Source organism: Sarcophilus harrisii, chromosome 6 (assembly GCF_902635505.1).
Source record: "Sarcophilus harrisii chromosome 6, mSarHar1.11, whole genome shotgun sequence".
NCBI lineage: Eukaryota > Metazoa > Chordata > Mammalia > Dasyuromorphia > Dasyuridae > Sarcophilus > Sarcophilus harrisii.
In genome coordinates this window covers 138,079,166-138,103,825 of record NC_045431.1, presented here as the reverse complement: position 1 = coordinate 138,103,825, position 24,660 = coordinate 138,079,166, and the positions used below count along the sequence as shown (strand labels likewise).

Here is a 24,660-nt window from a genome sequence, read left to right as displayed (position 1 = left end):
TCTTGTTGTCTCCTTAAGTCATTCAATTCCATTTGCTCGATTCTGATTGTCAATGAAGTATTTTCTTCACTCACTTTTTTATATCTTTTCTAATTGTCCAATTGAGTTGTTTTGTTCTATGAAATTTTTTCCCCTTTCACGAATTTTATTTTTTAGAGAGCTATTTTCTGTTTCCAGTTCACTAATCCTATTTTTCAAGGATTTGATTTCTTTATCCACTCTCTCTTTAAATGATTGGGATGTCTTCTTCAGACTCTCTTGCCAACCCTCCCTCTCTTTTTCCCATTTTTCTTCTAGCTCTCTTGTGAGAGCCTTTTTGATTTCTTCTGAGATTCATCTGTGCTGAGGAACATATGATCTCCTCCTTTGGGGATTCACCTGGAGACAGTCTATTTTTAGTCTCCTCAGGGTTTACAGTCTGCTCTCTATCTATATAGAAGCTGTCAATGGTTAAGGTCCTTTTCAATTTTTTGCTCATTTTGTCAGAGAAGAATCAAAGACAAACTAGCAAAGAAAAAAAAGAAAAAAAATCCAAATGGAATCTGCTTTTTTGGGGGGAGAGGATGGGTGGTGACACTGAGCTTCCTCTATAGACTGTGGGAGGGCAGCAGCAAGGCACTAGCAGGACAATGATGGCTGTGCTGCGCCTATGCTCTGAGACTGAGAGTGTGCTGAGACACTGTGGGGGAGGGGTGGCCAGGTCTCAGAGAGACTTCAGCTGTTTTGGGTTGTATTCTTTACCCCCGGTGTTTTTAGCTTTTCTTCTGGGCTACTTACTGCCAGGGCAAAGTATCCAATCCTGTAGCAAAACTATCCCCACAGAGTTGGCTAAGATCACACCCCACACCCCTCCAGTCTGCTCAGCTGTGAGCTGCCTGCTGCCCTCTTGCTGTTGCTGCCTGCTCTCAGCCTGTGCCCGATCTAAAACCATCCCCACCCTCAAGAAAAACAGACCTTTCCTGGTGAATTTCAAGGATGTCTTCTCTTGGTAACTATTTGTGTGTTGTTGTTTTTTTTTTTTCAGTCAAGCATTAATTCAGAGGCTTGTAATGAAATAAATTCTGAGAGAAAATGTGGAGCTTACACAGCTGTGTGCCTCCTTTCCACCATCTTGGCCAGAAGTCCCTGAATTCCATTTATTCCTAATGAAAAAACCTAAAAAAGCTAAACAAAAATTTTGATCTCCAAATATAGGACTCAGGAGAAACATAAAAGATAAAAAGAACTCTTGAGAACTGTATTTCTATTATGGGCATACATAAAGAGTGCATGTATAATGTGATTTTACTATTACAATACAAAAAAGGGAACTAGAAGTAGAAAGGGGATTGTACCAAAAAAGGGGAAAGGAGAGATAAAAAGAAGGAAATTACATCCCATGAAGAGGCAAAGGAAACCTATCATATCTGAGGGAATTTAGGGAGGGGGAGGAACATTTTGTGAATCTTACTCTCATCAGATTTGGCTCAAAGAGGAAATATTAGACATATTTGGTTTACAGAGAAAATTCTCTCACCTCATTAAAAAATGGGAGAGGAAAAGGGAAAAGGAAAAAAGTAATAAGGGAAAGGTATAAGAAAGGGGAAGGGACTCAAATGGGGTGGGAGGGATTCTAAAAAGAGAGAGCTACGTGAGTTAAATGGTGCCCATAAGTTTAATACTGAGGAGAGGGTAAAGGGGAAAAGAAAAAGAAAAGCATCATCTGAGGATAATAAGATGGCAGGAAATGCAGAATTAGTAAATTTAACCATAAATGTGAATGGGATGAACTCTCCCATAAAGCAGAGGCAGATTGCAGACTAGATCAAAAGCCAGAATACCTACAATATGTTGTTTACAGGAAACACATTTAAAGCAGAATGATACATACAGAGTAAAGGTAAAAAGCTGGAGCAGAATCTATTGTGCTTCAAGGGGAGCCATCCTGAGCTTAGATCAAGCAAAAGCAAAGACTGATCTAATTAAAAGAGATAAGGAAGGAAATTATATCTTGCTAAAGGGTAGCATAGACAGTGAAGCAATAGCCATACTAAACTTATATGCACCAAGTGGTATAGCATCTAAATTCCTAAAGGAGAAGTTAAGAGAGTTACAAGAAGAAATAGACAGCAAAACTATAATAATAGAAGATCTCAACCTTGCATTCTCAGAATTAGATAAATTAAACCACAAAACAAATAAGAAAAAAGTTAAAGAGGTAAAAAGAATATTAGAAAAGTTAGGTATGATAGCTCTTTGCATAAAACTGGATGGAGATAGAAAAGAGTATACTTTCTTCTCATCAGTTCATGGAATCTTTACAAAAACTGACCATATATTAGGACATAAAGACTCAAAATTAAATGCAGAAAGGCAGAAATAGTAAATGTATCCTTTTCAGACCATGATGCAATAAAAACTACATTCAACAAAAAGCTAGGAGTAAATAAACCAAAAAATAATTGGAAACTAAATAATCTCATCCTAAAGAATGAATGGATGAAACAGCAAATCATAGACACAATTAATAATGTCACCCAAGAAAATGACAACGAGACAGCATAACAAAATTTGTGGGATGCAGCCAAAGCGGTAATAAGGGAAAAATTTATATCCTTAGAGGTTTAGTTGAATAAAACAGAGAAATAGAAGATCAATGAATTGGGCTTGCAACTACAAACCTAGAAAAAGACCAAATATAAAACCCCCAATCAAATACTAACTTTGAAATTCTAAATTTAAAAGGAGAAATTAATAAAATTGAAAGTAAAAAAACAACTATTGAATTAATAAATAAAACTAAGAGTAGGTTTTGTGAAAAACCCAACAAAATAGATAAACATTGGGTAAATTTGATTAGAAAAAGGAAAGAGGAAAATCAAATTGTTAATCTTAAAAATGAAAAAGGAGAACTTTCCACCAATGAAGAGGAAAATAGAACAATAATTAGGAGTTATTTGCCCAACTTTACACCAATAAATTTGATAATCTAAGTGAAATGGATGACTGCCTTCCAAAATATAGTCCACACAGATTAACAGAGGAGCAAGTAAGTTGGTTAAATAGTCTCATTTTAGAAAAAGAAACAGAATAAGCTATTAATCAACTACCTAAGAAAAAACCCCCAGGACCAGATGAATTTTATCTAGTTTTACTAGAACTAGATATCTAGTTCCAAATGGAACTAGATAAAATATTTTGGAAATCAGGCCTATAGTTTTGTTGTCTATTTCTTCTTGTAGCTCTCTTCTCCTTTCGTAATTTAGATGCTATGCCACTTGGTGCATATATGCTTAATATTGATATTGCTTGATTATCCATAGATAATATGCTTCCTTATCTCTTTTAACTAGATAAATTTTTGCTTTTGCTTGATCTGAGATCAGGATGGCCACCCATGCTTTTCTTGAATTCACCTGAAGCATAATACGTTCTGCTACAGCTTTTTATCTTTACTTTTTATATATTACCCTACTTCAAGTGTGTTTCCTGTAAACAATATATTGCAGAATTCTGGCTTTTAATCCAGTCTGCTATCTGCTTCCGTTTATGATGGAGTTTACCCCATTCACATTTATGGTTAAAATGACTAATTCTGTATTTCCTGCTATCTTGTTATACTCAGATTATGCTTTTCTCTTTCCTTTCCTCCTTAATCCCCTTCCCCAGTATTAAACTTATGAGAACCACTTGCCTCACGAAGCCTTCTCTCTTTAGGATCCCTACCTCTTAGAGTCCTTCCCCTTTTCTTAAACCTTTCCTTTACAATTTCTATATTCCCCTCTATTTAGCCTAACCCTTTCCTTTTTGCTTTTCCCCTCCCACTTTTCAATGAGGTGGGAGAAATTTCTCTGTAAACTGTGTATGTCTAATATTTTCTCTTTGGGCCAATTCTGATGAGAGTAAGATTCACACTATATTCATCCCCCTCTTTTCTCTCCTTCAGATATAATAGGTTTTCTTTGCCTCTTTGTGAGATGTAGCACCTCCACTTTTCCCTTTTTCTGTCACAATTTCCTGTCCATGTTTAGAGTCCTTTTTATATTATAACAGTAAAACCAAATTATACATGTGCTCTTTATGTATATCCTTAAGAGAAATGCAGTTCTCAAGAATTCTTTTTACTTTTTATTCTTCTCTTGAGTCCTATATTTGGAGGTCAAACTTTTTGTTTTGCTCTGTTTTATTCATCAGAAATAAATAGAATTCATCTATTTCATTGAATGTCCTTCTTCCCTGCAAGAAAATGCTCATTTTGGCTGGGTAAGTTATTCTTGGCTGCATACCAAGTCCTTTTGCTTTTTGGGATATCAGATTCCAGACTCTTTGATCCTTTAATGTGGATGCTCCTAGATCCTGAGTAATTCTTATTGTGCCTCCTTGATATTTGAATTTTTTTTTCTGGCTGCTTGTAGTACTTTTTTCTTGGTCTGATAGTTCTGGAATTTAGCCACAATATTTCTTGGAGTTTTAATTTTGGGATCTCTTTCAGTAGGTTATCAATGAATTTTTTCAATGTCTTTTCTACTTCCTGATTCTATACCATCTGGGTAATTCTCTTTGATGATTTCCTGAAAAATAGTGTCTAAGCTCTTTTTTTTTCATCATGATTTTCAGGGAGTCCAATAATCCTTAGATTATTTCTCCTAGATCTATTTTCCAGGTCTGTTGTTTTCCCAAGTTGGTATTTGTCATGGGCCAGAAGTTTGTACTTGAAACATGGATTCTTACAAGTTGGTAACTCAGTGGAATTGATAAGACAAAGGTTATCTAGTTTAGCATGATGATTAATAGATATCTAATTCAGTACATGAACTTAGTACTTAATGTAATTCTACAAGATTAACACCTATGATGTAATTAAAATAAAGCATTTAAACCTGGGACAAACACAGCCAGAGTCAGAGCTAAAGAAGACAAAAGGACTTGAGATGGGAGCTCAAGCTCTCAGAGCCAAGGAGAGACAGATTCGTCCAATCTTCTTCATCCTTGTGGTGACTTGCCTATCCTCCTGCTTCTCTCACTGAGACCAAGGCCTGTCTAAAGGACCTCAAGAAAGCTAACTGGGCCCCAGGCAAGGAGACAATAAAGAATTTGGACTTTTGGACTTTAACACCTGGTTATTCTTGTGGTGATTACTCCACTAAAACAAAGGCTACTCCAAGATCTCCAGAAAGCCAATGGAGAACACTATAGGTATTTAACATTTTTTTTCCTATTTTTTCTTTTCTTTCTTTTTTTTTTTTTTTTTTTTGCTTGACTGATTCTTGGTGTCTCCTTGAGTCATTCATTTCCATTTGTTCAATTCTGATTTTTAATGAATTATTTTCTTCATTTACATTTTAAAAATTCTTTTTGTAATTGTCCAATTGAGTTTTTAAATGATTTGTTTTGTTCTAAGGAATTTTTTTCCCATTTTGCCAATTTTACGTTTTAAGGAATTATTTTCTTTTTCCATTTCATGAATTCTGTTTTTCAGGGAGTTGTTTTCTTTTCCCACTATATCTTTTAATGAATTACATGCCTTACCCAGTCCCTCTTGTGAAGCTTTGCTTTCCTTTCCCCATTTTTCTTCTAGCTCTCTTTTAAGAGCTTTTTAAATTTCTTCTAGGAGAGCCTTATATGGTGGTGACCATATCATATCCACCTTTGGGTTTTCATCTACAGACAAACTGTTTTTAGTTCCTCAGGGTTTGAAATCTGCTCTCTTTTAGTATAGAAGCTATCTATATTTAGAGCTTGCTTTGCCTTTTTATTCATTTTAACAACACCAACAAAAAGGCTGCTGTCTGCTTTGGGGGCAACGAGGGATTACCAAGTTTACTAACAGACAATAGGACGTGGCAGCACAGCTGCAGTGAAAGGCAATGTCTGTGCTGGGATTAGTGTCTGCACTAGGATTAGTGGTTGTATGCTGAGATCATGCTGAGTCCCTCCTGGTACTGGGTGGATGTGGCCAGGTCCTGAGAGACTCTAGCCTTTTGGGGTTATTGTATTTACCCCCTGTGTTTATAGCTTTTCTGCTGGTCCACTGGTTTGCTGCCAGGGCAGAGTAGCTGAAAATGTGGTAAAGTTCTCCCTGCAAATTTTCAGCCAGCAAAAAACGCATCCTCCTCCTCTCCAGTCTGCTCAGGGTGAACTGTTTTCCATGCTCTCGCTGCCTATCTGCCTGAGTCTGCACTTGGCTGACCCCCATTCTGTTTCATGCATGAGCAAAAACAGACCTTTTCTGGTGAATTTCGAGATTATCTTCTATTGGTAATGTGTTGTACTCCCAATTCATGGGTTTTGACAGTCAAGCACTAATTCAGAGGCTGAGTTTTGTAAAAATAGTTTGAGGGTAGAGGAGAGCTCATAAAGATGTGTGTGTCCTTTCTGCCATCTTGTCTCCACCCCCCGATTTTATTCAATATTTAACCACTAAGGGAAAATGAATAGCTGGTCTTGATGTCAGGTAGGACTTATAAGAAGGCATCACTTGCCACAGCATCAGAGTACTTACATATAAATATATATATATATATATGGAACCACTTGAATTTTAAAATATTGCTTATATTTTAAGTATTTTATTATAATTTCAAAGTATTTCATATATGTTACCTCCTCTCTGAAGAACTGTGTGATTATTATATCTATAAGTAGACTATATGTTTTTTTCCTATAGATATAGTAAACTTTTTTTAAGGAGATTATGGATATTATTTTCAAGGCTTTTGAAATTTCTTCCGATTGCATTATATCATCTTTGAACAGAATCATCTTTAGGAAGCTATTAGGGATTATTTTTCCATTTGTATTCAACACATGGCCTCCACAATGACGGAAAAATGAATTTGGCAATCATGACTCTCTCATTTCTGTCTTGTTCAGGGGGTGTCACCAACAAAATTAATTGTGTTGTGACATCTTCCAAGGAATTTTGCATGACTTTGATAGGCTTATAGGAGAAGAGATTTGATACCTGCCTTTGCCCTACTGAATCAAATATTTTTAAATAGTGAAGAACAAATAAATTTACTCAAAAGAGAAAAACAGAGAACCTACACTCTATACCAGTCATATTAATCAATATTGTTTTTACACTATTTAAAATAATTAGTATAAAATATTGCTGTTGTGTAGGAAATGATAAAGCTTGTAAATTTAGAAAAATATGGGAAGAGTTGGACTTATGAAGAAAGATGTCATCCACATTCAGAGAAACAGGACAAACAAGTGTAGTATGATCTTATGTAAACATATATGAATGGATATCTTTATATATGCATATGATTATAGATATCCATGTGTATATGTGTGTGTACATAGAAATATTTACATGTTTAATTGAGGTCTTCTTGGGGGAAGGAGGAGGCAAAAAGAAAAAAAAATAAAGTAAAATGTACACACCAGAGAGCACAGAATATATAAACAACTTTGATCATAATGTGTAGTATTTATCATATAGGCTTTCCTGAAATGGATATCTATTGTTTTATATTTTGAAACCTCTCCTATGCTGTAAACATGGTAATTTTTTTCTTATTTTTTAAATTTTATATTTAAGTTTTAAGTAAATAAGGGGGAAAAGAAAATGAAAATGAGATTTCCAAAAAATTAGTTAATAACATGATGCCAATACCAATATCAGCAGAAGATAAATAACCTTTATATTCTAAAATAGTTAGAATAGCTCTCTTTGTGGTGGGAAAGAACTGGAAACTAAGGGGATGCCCATCAATTGGGGATGACTGAACAAGATGTATTATATTATTGTAATGGAATACTATTAAGAAAGGATGAGCTCAGTGATCTTAGAGAAATATGAATAGACTTGGACGAACTAATAAAGAGAAAGATGAGCAGAACCAAAGGAACATTGTATGCAATAAAATCAATCAATTTTAAAGAACAATTTTGACTGAAATCATTTTGACTTTTATAAATACCCAAACTAACTACAAAGGGCATATGAAAGAAGATGTTATCTGAGTCCAAAAAAAGCACTGATAAACAGAAGGATATATAGAATTTTATACACACACACACACACACACACACACACACACACACACACATTTGTTTCTAAGGGTATTTCTGGGGCAGGAGAAGAGAAAAAAAAGGAAAAACAATTATGTGATAACTTTTTATATTTAGAGGGAATAACAAGTTATATTTGATATATTTGCAGTTTCACATGTAATCATCTTTTATTTTTATTAGATTATGTTATGGAATGCTTATTTTATTGCAAAAATCAAAAATAAAATAAGTAAAAAAAAATGTATATGACCAATAACATGGAGGCAGTGAGCAGAAGTATATTGATTTCTGTACTTATATTCATGAAGCACTCAGTTAAATAACATCTTAGATACTCCAAGTTAAGTAGTTCTGGGAAAATCACAGAGAGATTTGGACCTCAGTTCTCTCAACTATAAAAGGAAAAAGGCTAGACTTGATGGCCTTTAAAGTCTCTTCTAGCTGGCTAGATTTGATGGCCTTTAAAGTCTCTTCTAGCTTTAAATCTATGATTCTTTCGAGAAACAAAATGTACTATGAGATACTGTCAAATTTATGTTTGTAAATGTTTGAATGCTCTCTTTAACTGTGAGGTTTTAATTAAGTAAAGAATTTTAGGAGGCAAAAAAGAAAGGAAAGCATCCAGACATTATGGGATAGCTAGTACCAAGTCATAGAACTTGAAGGTAGAGTGACCTGTATGAGGAGCAACAAATAGGTCAATATGGCTAGATCATCAATTGTGTAGAAGGAAGTAAAATGTGAGACTGAAAATTTAGGAGGAAGTGAAATTGTAAAGAGTTGTATATTTGAACCAAAATTCTTTATACTTAATACTGCAGGTAATAGTGGGTAAGATGAAGGAGAACTAGAAAAGAACAATGTCTCAAAGATCCAGAAGGTAATCAAAAGTTTCAAACATCAGAAAGAGTTAAGATGAATAAGAATTAGTAAAGGCCATAAGATTTATCAATTAAGAGTAACTTTTAAAGAGTAGTTTCAATTGTATTTAATATTTACAAAAATTGACCATGTATTAGGATATAGATGTCATGTAAAATTGCTGAATCAAATGATAGCAAATAGACTATGAAAAATATTAGAAATATTATACACTAAGATCAGGTTAGATTTATAAAAGGAATATAGGTTCCTTTTAAGATAAAGAAGACAATAAACAAAATAAGTGAAGTTAATAATATAAATAATAAAAATCACCCAATCATATCAATAGATGTTGAGAACAGTTTTGACAAAATGTAACTCTCCTTTCTAACACAATAAAAAGGAAAATGACAAAAATGACAAAGGTTTGGAGAAACACACACATACATACACTGTTTTTGTGCAGTAAATTGTGTATATCTTTTGACCCAGCCAATACACTACTAGGTCTATGCCCCAAAATAGATTAAAGAAAAAAGTGATGTATACATACATAAATATTTGTAGCAGCTCTTTTTATGGTGGCAAAGATTTGAAAATTGAAGGGATTTCCATCATCTAAGTAATGGATGAAAAAATCATGGTATGTGAATGTGATGGAATACTATTTTGATGTAAAAAATGATGAAAGGGATGGTTTAAAAACACCTGGAAAGGCATATATATATACATATATGTGTGTGTATATGTGTGTGTGTGTGTATGTCTGTATGTGTGTGTACCAATTCAAAGTGAAGTGAGCAGAACCAAGAGAACAGCCTACATAATAACAGCAATATTGTGAAGATTATCAACTATAAAAAACTTAGTAATCAATCAATATGATTTTAAAATGCTATCAATCTCCTGAGAACTGATAGACTCAGAGTAGTGACTGAGTCACATTTTTCCCTTTATTTTTTTGCCTTTTTTCCTGAATATGACTAATATGGAAATATATTTTGCATGACTTTATATATAAAATGAGTATCTTATTTCTTGTCTTCTCATTGGAAAGGCGGGAGAGAATTGCAATTTGAGATATAATTTGATATATATATATATATCAGTATAAATGATATTTATATTTTGTAAATACCCAAACTAACTACAAAGGGCATATGAAAGAAGATGTTATCTGCGTCCAAAAAAAAAAAGATAGAATCTTTTTATATATAAATAAATGAGATGAAAAATTTTTTTAAATGTTCTATAAATGTAATCTTTAATGATGATGTGAAAGCAGAAATCAAATTACAAAAGATTTAGAAAAAGTGAGAGACGAAATAAAAGTCCCTAGTATAATCAGGTTTCTTAACATGTTTACCCTAGAAGAGTAAGAAAGATATGGCAAGGACAGTAAGTGACTAAGTGAAAACTTTGTTTCAAAGGTATACCTGGTAAGGTTTAGGCTGCCAGAAAAAAAAAAGTGATTACAGGGCTAAAGTGGAGATAAAAAAGAGAATGGAAATAATAGCAGGGACAATTTATTGAAGAAATGGAAGGGATTGAAGTTCAATGCATTCAGAAGAGCTGGCCTTGCCAATAAGAAGAAATACTTCCTTTTCTGAGATGGGAGTAAGGGAGAAGGTAAGGGAAGCTGTCTCAGCAATACAAAATGAGAAAAACAGGGGCCTTGGAGAATGGCCTCTTTTTTAAAAAAGAAATATAAGGGAAAGTCTTTAGCAGAGTGTATGAAGGACTGAAAACTTGAGGAAAGGCTAAAGGATTCTCTATCAAGTCTCTATCAAGAATGATATAGAGAATTTTTAAAAGAGGAGTAGAATGATTAGCTTGCAGTAATGATGTCTCATTTGAGATTAGATAACACCAATTTGTAATGGATCCAATTAAGCATGGGGTCTTGGTTTCTTTTCTGTTCAGCAGTACTTGAATAAGAATGTGAACTGCTGGAGTAATTTAGAATTGGGTTTGTTGAGTCATGTTATCTACAGAAAAAAAAAGGCAAGGAATTCTAGAATAAAGAATGGTGTAAAGCAGAATTTGTTCAATTGTGGATCCACTTTGGTGTCTGGTATTCTATCATGCCAGATAATCTTCAGAATTTTCCTAAGACAATTCAAATGGGAGCTATTCAGTTTTCTGACATGACACTGGTATACTGTCCAGTTTTTGAAGGCCACAACAATGAGGTCAGCATAAATGGCTCTGTAGATCTTCAATTTGGTAGCCAATCTAATATCTCTCTTACCTTAGAGCCTCCGGAACAATGAGCTAGCATGACAATGCATGATCTCATTATCAATGTGGACATTCCTCAAAAATACACTGTCAAGGTAAGTAAATTTCAAAACTTATCCATTTGCTGTAACTAATAGTTTCACATATAAATGTATGGTTGCTGGCTGATAGAGGAACTTTGCTTTCTTGGAGTTAATTATTTACAAAATTACCACAAGCAGCAAAGAATTGATACATACTTTGTTACATGTCAGATTCAGAGACTACATTGAGTGCATAATCATCTGCAAAGAAAAAATCATGAACCAACACTCTCCACTCTAGTTTTGGCTTGTAGTCTTTTCAAGTTAATGAATGTACCATCGGTACGGTAGTTGACTTTGATTCTATGTCTGTCCTCATTGAAGGTATTTAACAACATGGCTGAAAACATCATGCAAAAAAACATGGGAGCAAGCACACAGCCTTGTTCCACTCCACTGGCAATTGGGAAAGCTTGAGAGCTTCAGAGCCCCAGACAACCTGACATCATGAAACTGACTTAGTATACTGATGAACTTCTCTGGGCAACTGGATTTTAACATAATTTTCCCATAATCCCTCATGGCTGATAGTATTAAAGACCTTAGTCAGATCTATAAATGTTGTATACAGACCTGTGTTCTGCTCCTGGAATTTCTTATGGAGTTGCTGGGCAGTAAATACCATACCGAGTGTTCCTCAGCCCCTTCTGAAGCCACACTGGCTCTTGGGTAGCTGACCTTTTCTAGATACAGGGTCAGACTGTTAAGGAGGACTCTAGCAAATATCTTGCCAGCAATGCCTAAGTAAGAGAATCCTCTCCACCTTCCATGATTATCACAGGACAACATATTCCCTTTACCTTCATGAAGATGGACACTGGAGGCATCAAAGATGCTGGAGCATGACCTTCTCTTGCCATATAATCTGGAAAATTTCACTCAGTCTTTGTATGAGCAATAGACACCTCACCTTGTAAATCTCAGCTGGAATAGAATCAGCACTTGATGTTTTATCACACAAAAGTAGCCTAATGGCATTGAAAACCTCTTCAGCTGGAACTTCAGCTGGAGAGTGATTGATTACAACTTGAGTTAAATTGTCAATAGTGTCAGCATTGATTGATGATAGTCTGTTGAGGACACCATGAAAGTGTTCATCTCATGTCTCTAAGATCATGTTCTTATCATTAATCAATGTGGCACCATCAACACTGAGTAGCTGAGATACACTATAAGTCTTTGGCCCAAAAATAGCCTTTAGTGCATCTTAAAAATACTTTGGATTGTTGCTAGGGGCATAAAATCGAATTTCATTTGCCTTTTTACTGAGTCAAGAATCCTGCATTTCTCTAAGTTTTGATTGTACTGTACTTTTGACAGAATTGAAATGCTATCTTCTCAGAGATGGATAAACTATCCTGCTGGTACACTCTGTGTAGTTCTCATTTTTCATTTAGCACCTTCTGAATTTCCTCATCATTTTAATCAAATCGGTCTTGTTGTTTGTGAATATTCTGATTCAGATGAGCTGTCCACTCCTTTTCTGTTCCATTGTTTCCAGCTGTGTCTTGGCTCAACTTACCCTCCACATTGGCAATGAACTGTTCCTGCTCAAAGAAGCATTTTAATCTTTTGACATTAATTCTTTTCGCCTTGGGGCTGCCACTTATTGAATATGAATATTCAGTTTGAAAAGGATAAGTCTATGATCAATCCAGCACTTTGCACCACACCTTTCCTTGGTCACTCTCACTTCCTATCTCTTCTTACAATCACATTAAATGCCAATGTTTGCTGCAAGGGTGTATCCATGAAGTTTTGTTAGATTTAGGTAAATGGAATACAGTGTTGGTGAGGAGAAGGTCATGAGAGGCACAAGTCTTCAATAGTAAAATGACCACTGCTGTTCCTGTTTCCAGTTCCATTCTTCCCAAGGACTTCCTGCCATGCCTGCTAGTCTGAGCTTACTCTGGATTTAAAATCACCCAGAATTATAAGCTTGTCCTCTTTTGGCACTTTGATGATACAGCTTTCCAAATCTCCATAAAATTTTTCTTTGACCTCATCAGGGCTCATGGGAGCATAGGCACTGATGATGGTAGCATGGCATTTTCCTACAAGGGGTAATCATATTGTCATGAGTCTGTCATTCACTCCTTTTGGAAGCATGTGAGCCTATTTACTAGATAAATTTTGATTGCAAAATCTACACCGGCTTCATGGTGCTGCCTTTCACTGCAGCCACTCCAGAAAAAATGTGTCCAGCTCTAACATCAGTAAGTTGTTCTTCATTTGCCAGCTTTGTTTCACTCAGGGCTGCTATTTGGATGGTATCTGTCAAATTCTCTCACAACAAGAGCTGTTGTTCTTTCAGGTCTACTGGATTTTATGTTGTCTATAAGTGCACACATATTCCATATACTGATGGTGAGAGGAATCAGTTTTTCAGAATATTTTGTACATTTTTTAGTGTCTCAATCACAGAGTGAGATCCTCAGCTCCTATGGTAATCAGGCCAGGGCTGGGTAAGCAGACAATTTTTAGGACACCTTTTCTAGTCCCTTCCTCATACATGAAAGTGAGCAGTGCATTCCTTAAGCATATGCTAAGATACCCAGGGGCTGCTGAATTCCATGGCTGCTTCCAGTGAGAAGACAACCCTCTGTCCTGAGCTGCCTGTGTACACTTACTAGTGTATTGCACCTGCTGCTTCATCACTCACCTTTTGCCACAGGACTTTAAGAAAGGTAAAAATGGTAAAATTATATGGTAATATATTTTGATTTATGGCTAAATTGGATTTAAGTGAGGCAGAGTTGAACAAAGTCATCTACCTCACTTTTCTAAAGCCATCATTGTTCAGTGACAGCACAGAGTCAAAATGCCTGGTGATGATTTAAGTTGCAGTGGATGACCTTGTTGTCTTCAATGCCTTACCAAGCTCTAAGTATTCCACAACACCTGAGTCAGCTGTCTTCATGGCCACTGGAACAAATGGTTCTTATCCACCTATTCCACCAGAGGAAGTCGTTATATGCCTAGAGAACACACCCCCTAACTCAACACAGGGTTTCAGATGCTTTGGTTGTCCTCAATTTGGTTTAGCCCATTTGCTGAACCAGTTTACTGAAGTATGGCCACTGTGCATGCAACAGCTTCTTGGAGCCACAGATGAGAGTTAGGTGGATCAGGTCATCAAAGGTGGAAAGCAGCCATGTAAGGGCTCAGCAGCTTTCATACCCTAGGTACTAGTTTTCCCTGAACACACCCTATACCCCAGGACAGTACATATAGTGCAATGGCGATAGTAAATTGCTAAACTGGTTGATCATTATCCTTCATTCTTAAAAGAAAACTAAAATGACATCACTATATTAGAGTCAAGTTACAGTGTATCTGACTATGGCTGATCAATTTGAATTAAAAATGCTCTACCACCGGTTAGACATAAATAGCACATGTGAACATTTGGGATAGATACTCTAAATTTGCACATGAATTTCTTTTGAGCTGTTTCAATTCTGTTCTGCTCATAAAGTACATCACCTTCTCTGAGGATTGCTGGGCAGTATTTTGTCATCTTGTATCCCATGCCACACAATTCCAAAGTTAAGATAGACTTTGAGAGTGTCATTTTAATACTTTTTCTGATGACCAGGTGAACACCTGTCCTGTATAAGTTCTCCATAAATTTTTTTTGGCAAATATAACTTGGCATTCAAGTAATGTGACCAGTAAATTAATGTTTTACTTTCTGCAGTAGAATAAGAATGCTTGGTGGCTTAATTTGAGAAAGGACCTCTGTGCTGGTATCCTATCCTGCCAAGTGATCTTTCAAATCAAGGCTATTAAAATGGAAGTGATTCAGTTTCCTGACATGTGCTGGCAAACTATCTAGATTTTATAAGCATGCAGCAATGAAATCAATATAATGGCTCTGTAGACCTTCAGTTTATTAGTAAATCTTATCTCACTCACATTTTCCTTTGGAGTCTCCCAAACAATAAGCTGATTCTGACAATGCACGGGGTCAACCTCATTATCAATATATACATCAATGTGCTACATGAAAATGAAAAAAAAAATGAGAACTCTACAGAAGTCTATGAAAGAAATGAGGAGTAGAGTTATGAAGATCATGGTGAACATAAAGAACAGCTTTGGAAGTCATCTTATCCTATTGCATATTCTCTCTTATAAAATCTCAGTTCTGTATTACTCCTTCTAACTATCTCCTAATGTTCCTATTTACACTGAACCACTCATACAAATTCATATTATATAACTTCAATTGAGCCCTCAGTGCAGCAAAGCAATCTTTTTATTCCTCTATAATTGATGCTCAACCTCACTCCTCACAAATGATATTCCAAATCTTCTCTTTTTTCATTATACCTCTGACAACTCCCCTTCCTCTTATTTTGACTGATGACTATGCCTTTTACTTAATCCTTCAAGATTTCTCTGCTGTATCTGACACTCTTAACCATATCTTCTCTCTCTCTCTCTCTCTCTCTCTCTCTCTCTCTCTCTCTCTCTCTCATTAATGGGTCCACCTATTTGATTTTCCATTCAGTTACTAAAGTGATCTTCTCAAAGTGTAGTTGTGATCCTGTCACTACAATGGCTCTCTGTTGCCTCCAAGATAAAATAAAATACTCTGTCTTGCATTCAAAGTCCTTCACAAGAAGCCCTCTCTCTTGAGACCATCATAATATCCCATAGCTTAACTATCATCTCTATGCAGATGATCCCCAAATAATTCCCAGCCTGTCAATCCCTTTAACTTCAATACCACATCACCAGTTTTATATTGGATGTTTCTAATTGAATATCTTGGAGACATCTTAAGTTCAACATATCTAAAACAGAGCTCAATATCTTTCTGCCTCAACCCTCTCTTCTTCCAGACTTCCTTATTTCCCTAAATGGCACCATCACCAGGTTCTCATATTAAAAACATTGGGATTATTGTGGACCTCTCACTCTCACCCCATATACCTAAGTGGTTATCATATATTTTCAATTCTGCTTTCCTAATGTCTCTCATGTCTGATTCCTTTATCATTATTACTAATTCAGGTCCTAAAACTTTTCATTTGAATGAATGCAGCAGCCTCTTGGTTGGTCTCTCTTCTTCAAGTCTCCTCCCATTCCAGTCCATCCTTTATTTTGCTTCCAAAATATTTTTCCTTTAATGTAGTTCTGACTATACAACTTTTTTAATCAACTCCAATGGCTTCCTATTTCCTTTGAAATATAAACTAAATTGATCAATCAATAAACATTTATTAACTGCCTTCTATGTAAAAGGCACTGTGCTAAGTGCTGGAGATGCAAAAAGAAGTGAAAGACAGCCCTTAACCCACAAAGAGTTTACAATTTGATAGAGGAAACACCATTCAAATAAATGCATAGGAAAAATATACAGGATTAATAGGAAATGATAAATGGAAAGAAGACACTCAAATTAAGAATTGGGCAAGGATTTCTGTACTAGATAGAATTTTACTTGGTACTTAAAGGAAAATAGGAGAGCTAATAGATGAAGCAGAAAAGGGAGAGTCTTCTAGCCCTGGTAGGAAGTGTGTATGGGGAGTGGTAGGAAGTCAGTGAAAATGCTTGAAGCTAAGATGAAGTGTCTTGTTTGTGGCTGGGGGCCAATGTCATTGGATCAAAGAATACATGCCAAGAGAGCAAAGTATAAGAAAACTGAAAAGGTTGGAGTGACTATATTATGAAAAGCTTTAAATACCAAATGGACCATTTTGTTTGATATTGGAGACAACAGTGAGTTTAGTGACAGGATCAGAAATACAATTTAGGAAAATTACTTCAGTTTCTGAATGGAGGATGGATTAGCCTGGAGAAAGACTACAAGCAGGTAGATCCAATAGCAAGTTATTATAGTAATTTAGATGTAAGATGAAGAGGGCTTATACTAGAGTAGTGCCAAGTGTCAGAAGAGGGAAGAAGGTATATTTGAGAGATGTTGCAGAGGTAAAATGGGTCTCAGAAAGATATTATAAATAAATGGTCTATGTAAGTGGACAGAATGACTTCTACATTGTGAGCCTAAATGATTGGGAGAATAGGATTGGCCTCTACATTAATAAGGGATTACAACAAGAGACACTAAGATTATTGGCATACTGAATTTAAGAAGTATACTGGACATGCAATTTGGGATGTCTAAAAGGCAATTAAGAATGGGAGTTTGAATGTCATTGGAAAGACTGGGGCAAAAAGTATATTTCATAATCATCAGTGAAGAGATGGTAATTAAATTTATGAAAACATCATATGAAAATATATAAAGAAGAGAAGAGGGCCATGGCAAAACCTTAAGTACCAATAGTCAATTTAGTTTTTGAAGCTATATGCAACCTTAATCCAAATATCTTCTCAGTTTCAAAGAGCATTATTTTCCTTTGTACATTCTGCAATCCAGTTAAACTGATCTCTTCATATGTGGATCAGTTTTCCATTTCTAGCCCTTTGCACTTTTCATCGTTCCTGCCTTGGAATGCACTCTCTTGGTACTACAACCTTTCAGAATCTCTGTCTTCCTCTGAGATGTAGTTCAGGCATTATTGGTATAAAATCTTTCCTGATTCCCTCAACTGCAAATGCATTTCCTCCCAAACAGCTTTATATTTAAGTACTTGCTATATATTTGTTAATTTTATGTTACATTGTATATATTTTCACATATAGTTATTGTGTTTTCCCACTAAAATGTGAGGTCCTTCCTAATAGGAAATGTTTAATCTTTTGTATTTGTATCCTCAGTTTCTATCATAGTTTCTGGCACATAGTAGGCATGTAATAAATGCTTGTTGACTAAGTGTGTTAGAGAGAAGAACTGGAAGTCAGTTGTAGGGAGCAAAGAGTAGTCACCATGACCATAGAAGTGAGGTTATGAGAGAAAGTGTAATCAGTATTGGAAAAAGCGGTAAGGAAAACAAGTCAACAAGAGGGAACCAGATTTTCTTTAAGTGACAGATGATAGAAAGAGAAAAAAAGAAAAGGTTTAAGGTGAAAGGAAATTTATTAATTACAGAGCAGACATTCCAGAGAGAACAGTAGAAGAGTTGAGCAGATCTAGAATAGAATATTAGTGATGATGGGTGGGAATAAGGGAGTTGGGAGCAAGGCATGGGATTTGTATACTGAAAGTTATAGAACTCTGCACTCTTCCCTCGTTGGGAAGGGAAGTATGTAAGGGGATATATAGTAACCATTGAGGACTAAGTCCCATCAATTCATCGAGGTAGGAATAGGGTTCCACTGAGAAAGGTATGCAATTATGAAAGATTCTCTCTTGGAGTCCATTCTCATTGCAGGTAGTCACATTATTTTCTGTGAGGCCTTGGAAAGCTTATCTCACATGAAGTGAGAGCAAGAAAAGATAAAGGAGCCAGGCTAGGAGACAATAGCAGTCTGGAAGAAACTGGATCCCAAGAAACTAAAGAGTTCTTTCTCTAGGTTTCCTTAGTTGGAGAGGGCCTTATAAATCTTAGAGCATGAATCATGAAACATCCCATTTTCATAAAAATAAAATTTGCAGGTAAGTGTGTTAAAGAGATTTCAGAAGCCATATGTGAGTACAAGAAAAGTGCTGCATTCCATCAATAATGATGCGATTATCATGAGAAGACATTAAAAGGCATTATAAAGGTATAAATGACAAACAAAGGTCATCATTTAATAAAAGCAGGGGATAACAAGACAATTTGAATAGTGCATTGTTGAGATTAGTAATTCATTGGGATTCAAAATATCTGTTTTATATGCTTATATGTTTATATCTCCTTTATATTAATACTTTGAATACAACAATGACTCTTAAGTGTATATTCAGGAAAATAATTCAAAGATATACATACAGGGGCAGACCTGGTATATAATATACACATATATAGATATTATTATATCATCTCTCTGTCTCTCTTTTTCTCTCTCCCTCTTTCTCTTTAATTGAGTTCTTTGATAGCCAGCATTCTGTTTTCTCATGTATTAATCAGAAGACAAAGTAGAAAAGTTGTTTTTAATACATTTTTATCAAATGAATGAATTGGAATACAAATGGTAGGTTATTTATATGGCCCTTATCTATATCAGTTTAGGGACTTGAAACATATACATATGAGGGAAAGCTCTATTTCCCAATGTAAGAAATTCTAGAGATCAAAGCTAGGATAGGAAAAAGGGATTCAGGAAGTTTTGTTTATATTCTATAGTTTTGTTGAATTAACTACCTAGAAATGACTGGTGGTGATATTGTGTTCTATTATTCCTTTAGAATGAATTGAAGAAATTTTCGGCACACCTGTTCACACTATGTAATTCTTTGAAAAGAAAACTCAAGTCATTACTATGAGAATTTTTTTTAATATTAAAACTAAGTCAAATTCTCTTTTCAGATAACTATGCAGTTGGGAGTTGTGTAAGTAAATTCAGAGAGAGATTAAGTTCCCTGTAAAGTGAAGGCAAGTAAGTTTATTCTTAATGAGATATAATTCTATCCTAGCTGCACACAAAGCAGTTTCTGTACAGTCTGAAATGAAGCATTAAAGGAATAGAAGAGTTAGAGAAAATTGTGCATATTGGTAAAGGTACATGTAAAAACAGAGTTTATCAAGTAATAATGATCATTCACCCTGATGCAGTTGATCATATTTAAGCTATGTTGCTATTAAGAAATCATGAGTTTATTTTCAAACTGATTTAGTTAACTTGTCATCCATCATAACATTCTATCCAAATATCGCAGGCAATGTCAATGTGACCTATGACATTTTTAGGATCTGGAAAAATTAAAACCATATTACTTTTATCAGGAATATTGAAGAATAACTGTAATCATGGTTGTCCTTTTAAAACTTCTTTAATAATTCAAAATATAATATACTTGAATAAACTAATCCTTTAGGTTTTCTTTCTATGTGATACGGATATAAAGTGCAGGAATAAAAGTTTCATTTTTCTTTAAACATTACATTTTGTATTCTTATTGCTGTTTTTACTATTGGTTCACTGGGCCTACTCCATTTTGCATAGTTAGCAGGAAAAAATTCAGCTCCCATTCTAGTAGTTAACAACCTAAGGCATTGTGAACTTATATTTTCCTATTTCATTGGTGTTGTATTTCTACATGGCCATAATTTCCAGTTATTTTGACTATTATTTTATGGTGTGGGTATACTAAATCAATAACAAACAGTAACCTGCATTTATGCTCAAAAATTTTTGAGATTCAAAATTTACTTCAATTTTTAATGCCAGTTTCTTCTCCACAGATCTTACTAGGGAAGTAGATAGTGGGGAGACTAGAAAGTATTTGAGAAAATGCTTATAGATTTTAGCATTTACTTGGCCTAACGGTGATATGATTTTTTTTTTTAAATCATAGCTGCCTAATTTGTTATCTTGGCTCAGATTGATGTGATATTGGATTAGTCACACAACAACTTTCTTATTACTGCTCACCCTCCTCTATCACTTCTCTTCAAAGCTAAGATTTATTCTTGGAGAGAAAAAATCAATTTGTTAACTATACTTTGTTCTGCCTACCTATCCCCAATTTTTATTCAAGGCAAATAATTCACCTCTTATCTACACTTGTCATTTATTAGTACTATTAGAACAAGTGTTTAATGATCCAAGTTTGTTATCTGATTGTTCTTTATTGTTCTGACAATTAAATGTCACCTGAAAATATAGAAAAGTAACAGCTACAACAATTTGCAAAATCACTTAAGTCTACAAAATTGATTCTCTTTTGCTCCACACTTTTCTATTTCGTCAGTTCTTCTACTTAAATTTCAATAATATTTATTGATCTTCCAGTATTTCAAGAGATAGGATTATTTTATTAGAAATATGATTTTATTGCTCTAGGAAACATGGACCAAGGAGATTGCCAATATGAATGCAAAGTCAGCACATTCTTTGCAACTTAGAGAGTTTTAGAAATTTGTCTTCAACACTGAGAACACTGATTTGTTCAGAGTCACACATCAGAAATGGAAAGTGAATGTAGGTCTTCTTGACTTAGAGGCTGATGGATCCATTGCACCGTTCTGCCTCTGTGTGTTGTAGTAGTGATTCTAAAATATAATTCTTGACCCCTGAAATGCCTTATAATCTGGTTGGAGAGGCATGATAGACAAATATACACATTTAAAATGGGGTCATAGGTTACAGACCAGATGAATGGCATAGACAGCCAAGATATCTTATTCAGAGGAAATGATGATTAATAGTATGGGCTAGATGATAAGACCTAGCCAGTGAGAATACTACTGCAATAGTAGAATTTTGATAAAGGAAAAAAGATTTGTGAAGATATTCCTGGAACAGAGTATTATAAATATATAGCAAGAGATAAATATGACAGGTTTATGAATAGATAAAAAATAGACTAGATGGACAACAAAGGAAAATTAATGTAAAGGAAAAGTTGGGGGTGTTGGAGAGATAGGTCATCCGGGATTATTATTCTATATACAGGGTTATTATTAGGCAAAAAGTTTGAATTTTAAAATTGTCGGTCACTGAAGACAACTGAGTAAGAGGTGATGGGCATGAAGTATTATGCTAAGAAGACTGATCTGGTAGTAATGGTGAGAAAGCTACCTGGGGAAGAGGGAGAGAGATCATAGTCTGGGAAAACAATTAGAAGAATAAATATTGAGTCTAATCATAAACTCATTAAGAAAGTCCTAGTTGTAGAAATGCAAATGAAAAAGAAGTAACTAGAAATATTACAATTAATTAATAGGATTTGGAGATTGACTGGATGTGATTTCAGAGGGAAGGAGAAATTATGTCTAGGAAGATTGAAAGAATTAAGATATTCTTTAAAACAAATTTTTGGGGAGGAGAAGAAATAAAAAAATTACATGATGATTTTATTGTATATTTTATTATTGTATTTTTGAATTTTTATTTTGAATATTATTGTATTTTATTGTACTTTATTTTGAATATTATTGTATATTTGAAAGGAAAAAAGCAAGTTGTACCTAGATTTACAATTTCATATGCAATGATTTAACATGACATACAAGTGAACTAGATTTAAGTGAGGAAGGACACATGTCTTACTTTACCCTCCAGAGCTATCTGGATCCAGTGGCAAGATAAAGATAAGAATGACTAGAGATGGCCTTGGATGCAATGGGAGACCTTGACCTTTTTAAGCTCAGATCTTCAATAGGTCTCAGTTCGGTTGAGGCTACATCCACTCAGGGATGAAGGCTAGTACCAAATGAGACAAAGAAGAGCCTCTTTAGCAAAGTCCAAAAGATCTAAATAAATAGATAAACGAATGAATGATTTTGCCAGGGGAAGACCCTCAGGATTTCTGGTGCAGAAATAACTGCTATTTACATTCAATCTGAATCAATCAGGACCCAAACAATGACCAAATGGGGCTTGGTTTAGGACCTCTTGGAAGCTAATTAGAATCAGATTTGGTTTGGTTTAAGGCCTGGTTCTTAAGAAAGAAATCAAGCCAGTAAATCCCAAGATATCTTGGAAGAATTCAGAGAAGAAAAAGAGAAAAAAAGGCTTTTAAGAGCATCTATAGCATCTCTTGAAAGCATTTGTTTTCTCTTTTCCACTTCTGAACCCTTCCAAGATATATTGGGGTTTACTGGCTAGATTTTTTTTTAATCCAACTCACTTGCACATTATGACATCACCTCCCTGATTTCATGGTCCCCTTTGAGAAGGAAGGACAAACAACAAAGTCTTTGAGTAAAGCTAGCCTAGAACTAGTCAGTTGGAAGAGAATACACATTAATATGTGCTAGATAGTACATTCTCTATTTTCAGCAATACAATGATCTAAGACAATCGCAAAGGACTAATGATGCAGCACAATATCTAGCTCCAGAAAAAGAACTGATATTATCTAAAGACAGATTGAAGCATGCTATTTTCACTCTTTACTCTTTTTTCAGTCTTCTTGTAGAAAATGACTAATATGGAAATGTTTTACATGATTGCCCATGTATAACATATCTGATTGTTTATCATCTCAGGAAAGGAGGAGGAGAAAGAAGGAAACAATTTGGAAATCAAAATTAAAAAAATCTTTGAAAACTTTTAACACATAATTGGAGAAATATAAAATATAATTTAAAACTTACTCCATACCTAAGGGGAACACGTTTAGGACATCAGTAAAATGACTTCTAAGAATTATATTACATTTCTTTGTTACATGTGCATACTTGAACTTACTTCCTCATGGACTTTACTAGTGAAAGAATATATCACTTAGTTTTGCGGTAGGGATATGTTCTGTACCAATTTTTACTGTACAATCTCAGTAAATACCTGTATCTAATAATAAATTAAGGCTTTCAGTTTAATTGATATAAAAAAGATAATCAATGGAGCAAGCACACTTGTGTGGGGCTTATGAACTGTGGAATTAACTCACAGCTAATATTTTTTATTTAAAACTAGAGTTTCTAGCAGTTCCAGTAAAAATCATAGCAAATCCAAAATACCAATGGGAAATAGAAACTGAAGGGCTTCAAGTTAGGGATTATTATGGAATCTTTATTTATTATGTTTTCCCCTTCTCTCAAACCTAAAACATCATCCCCTCATTTTCTGCTATTGCTCTTACTTCCTATTTTAATTAAAAGGCTTCTGTTAGTCCACCTATAAAATTAGGAGTTGAGATTCTGTGAGCTTTAAGAGCCCTTCTAATTCTTAACAATTTATATAGTATTAAAATAAAGCTATCCTTGTTAATTCTCTTCCCTTTTTCTCTTTGTATTTCTTTCTTTCTGTCTGTTTCCCTCATAATCCTTAATCCTTCCTTTCTTTTGGCTTTCTTTACAGACTATTAGTACTGGATATAGGATTGGGAACCTATTACAATTTGAAGGCAGTCTTCATTTTGTTAGATACTGAATTGCAGAGAGATTATCTAAAATGAAATAAACTCTCCATTACAATACATAAAGCACATCACCCCAGAATTCAGTCTTTTGAAGATCAGCACTTGTGTTAAATAAGGAAGCATGTGAACTGACCCAAAAATAATACTAGGCTTCCCCTATTAGATCTGTGAGAAGTTCTCTGGCATCTGCTCTGACTTCAGAAGAGCTATTCATGAGCACTGCCATCAGTGGTTCAATTCATCTATATTTTAATTTCCAAACAGATAATCATATAATAATTTGCAAAGTTTTCCTTATTCAATCCCAAATCTGCCTCTGTACAAATTCTAACCATTTCTTTTTCAACATAACAAATCTTCAAATACTTTCATTTATGTTTTTGTTTTCTGCTATATTTTCTTTATTTTGCTCCTTAAATTGACATGTTGCCCTTATGTGAAGTTTCTTGGTGTTCGTGTCATTTCTGCTTTATCCTTTAAAAAAAAGGAAAATAATTTCTCACTCACTTTAACTCCATCTTCCAAAATATCTCTTTAACTAAGCAGAACATCTTACACATTTATCAATTTCATATTGGACAAATATGGACCTCTTGGACA

At 34.7% G+C, this 24,660-nt stretch overlaps 1 protein-coding gene across 2 annotated transcripts in view; it reads right to left on the bottom strand.

Annotated features, from left to right (window-relative positions):
- GRID2 (glutamate ionotropic receptor delta type subunit 2) overlaps positions 1–24,660 on the bottom strand; it is a 1,791,455-nt gene that overhangs the window by 390,442 nt on the left and 1,376,353 nt on the right. The window lies entirely within an intron of this gene.